This window comes from Eptatretus burgeri, chromosome 3, assembly GCF_056783735.1.
Source record: "Eptatretus burgeri isolate ZD-2024b chromosome 3, Ebu_testis_v1, whole genome shotgun sequence".
Lineage (NCBI taxonomy): Eukaryota > Metazoa > Chordata > Myxini > Myxiniformes > Myxinidae > Eptatretus > Eptatretus burgeri.
This window is the reverse complement of record NC_140963.1, coordinates 137,834,043-137,836,542: the sequence shown is the minus strand read 5'-3', so window position 1 is coordinate 137,836,542 and position 2,500 is coordinate 137,834,043. Positions and strand designations below refer to the sequence as shown.

General features: G+C 41.7%; 1 protein-coding gene across 7 annotated transcripts in view; it reads left to right on the top strand.

Moving 5' to 3' along the window:
• The window catches only part of LOC147031094 (rho guanine nucleotide exchange factor 11-like), a 193,948-nt gene that overhangs the window by 86,411 nt on the left and 105,037 nt on the right, over positions 1 to 2,500 (top strand). The window lies entirely within an intron of this gene.

Here is a 2,500-nt window from a genome sequence, read left to right as displayed (position 1 = left end):
TTCAGATGGGAATGCCAAACGTTCAAGTCACTGTTTTTATTGTTTAATCTGGCCATTTCAGAATGTGACAAAATTAGCTTACATTGCTTAATGCTAGTCAAACAGCAGTGTTTAGCTCGTAAGAATCTCAGGAAAGTGACTTTTTTTTTTTTTTTTTTTTTTTTTTTTTTTTTGTATACCTTGGTCGAGGCTCGTATGAGAGCTAACACACAACTCACAGCAAGGAGGCATGAGACAAGAGGGGCGGGAGTGGAAGGGACAAAACATTGGGGAACAGACACAGGTGAACTGTGGAAGGGGGAGGGATGGGGATGGGACGGGGAACATGGCGAGGGGAAGATGGACATTAAAGGGACTTTCAGGAAGGAAAGCAGGAGAATTGAAGGAAGGAGACTTGATGGGGTTGTAAGCATCGCTGGCAATATCGCAAGCGGTTGTAAGCATCGCTTGCAACATCCAAACGGTAATATGCACGATACACACCATGTCCACCATTCCCAAAATATGCAAGGCTGTGCGTGATGTCAGAGAGAGGTGCAACAAGACTGTTGGTGAAACCTGATTGCTCATTCATAAGATTTAAAGTTTGTGAATGAATTTGTCATCGTCTTGCACGAAGGATAAGCATATATGAAGGATATGTTACAATAAAGTATTTGCCACTAGAAGAGCACATGTTCTTCAAATTTGGGATCACAGCATCATGAAGCAAAGTCTCAGATCACGAGGCCAATTGAAGTGCCAAAAGGTGATCGTTTGGTTTTTATTACAAGCTAACTGCCTGGCAGAACGATGGATGAAGTCAACAGGATGTTGGCCAAGATATGCTAACCACCATGGGAAACAAGGAGAAACTGACGTTTCGGGCATTAACCCTTCGTCGGAGAAAAATAGTTTGTTGTGGTGTATTCTTTTTTTTGTATACATCGTCGTGGCTCATGGAGTAGCTATTACACTGAGCGGATCAGGAAGTAATAGACAGAAGCAGGACGCAAAACATGCATGCATGGAGTGGTCAAGATGGATACAGAAGGAAACTCCAAAGGGGGGGGAGGAAACTAGCAAATTGCAAGGAGGAAGGATTTGGGTGGGGTTGATGAACGTAGAAAAGATCATCGTTTTGGTTTGGGGACGATCTGAGATCGTGGTGAACAGCTGTCTTGAAGACCTGGAGGGAAGAATGAGATTGAAGAGGATGTGGAAGTTGATTCCACATGCAGGAAAAGAAGAGGAACAAATGAGTGGAGGTGAGCAATGATCCTTGATTTATGTAGTTTCACCAGAAGGGGTTGATGATAGACCTTGTGAGCCCTGTAGAAACCTGGGGGTGGGGAGGGGGACAAAGCACGGAAAGAGCCAAAGGTGGAAGACAGAGACCACCAACCTGTCTGTGATGGCAAAGTGCTCAACCCATAGACTCAGCTTCATCGCCAGAGATTCCAATGATCTTGAAGCCTTGGTGTCCACGAGGTCGAGCTGAGCAAGATGTGAGGCAGGGGAACCACGCCCAGAAGGGAGAACATCACTCAACCAAGCTGCAGATGAAGCCCTTGTAGGTGGATAGGAGTTCAGGTGTGCCAAGAAAGGACTTTGTACAATGGAGGATGCTCAGTTGGCTGTTGGGTTTGGAGGCCAACTTTGAAATGTGGCTTGCCCAAGAAAGATCATGGCTGATAGACCAGGGAGTTTGAATTGCTGAACCTGAATGTGAGATGAATATTTTTGTTTGTTTTATTTTATGACAAGTATAAAGCCGATCAAAAATGACGGGTTGGAATTCTTTTATTCAAAATATTCAAGGCGACTGGAAGATATGATGTTTTGTAGCAAAAAGCATTATTTTAAAACACTATGTACACATGTTACCATATTTTCTTTATCTTCTAGGATGTTTCATTTTGACGGTTCAGCCTCTTGAACATGCCAAAGTCTGAATCCTTTGCCTAGCATCATGTGTTCTTCTATCTTCTTTGTTTATTAGACGTCCTAAGGATGTAAATGAATACTCATTTTACTCTGCACGCATTACACATCATGTGCAGTGAATTTCACCTCCCTGTGCCTTGTATATATTATTTTTTAAATGCTTCTGTACACCACCGTTGTCGATGGTGACTTGCACCGGGCCTCATTTCCAATAGAAGAGACATAATTACTCATTTATGAAAAATGTTTTTTGAATTTTTATTTTTTTTTAATCCTGAAAAACACATCGTAGTGAACACAGTCATGTTAAAAGATTGGCCATTAAAACTCCACTTACATTGTCCTTGTGAAAGGGGACAAATACACAAACACACGATTACCCATTTTTTTTCCATATAGGTAGATGTACAGTAAATCACATGTAATCCAGCATGCTTTTGCAATTCGTGGCATCAAACAAACCATTTTGAATGAACAAATGTTTAAGTTGTCTGTAAATGACGAATTTCAATGTCAAAATGACTTGCTTTAACCAAATTCACTGCAGGAAAATGTGTCGATCACATTCATGCTC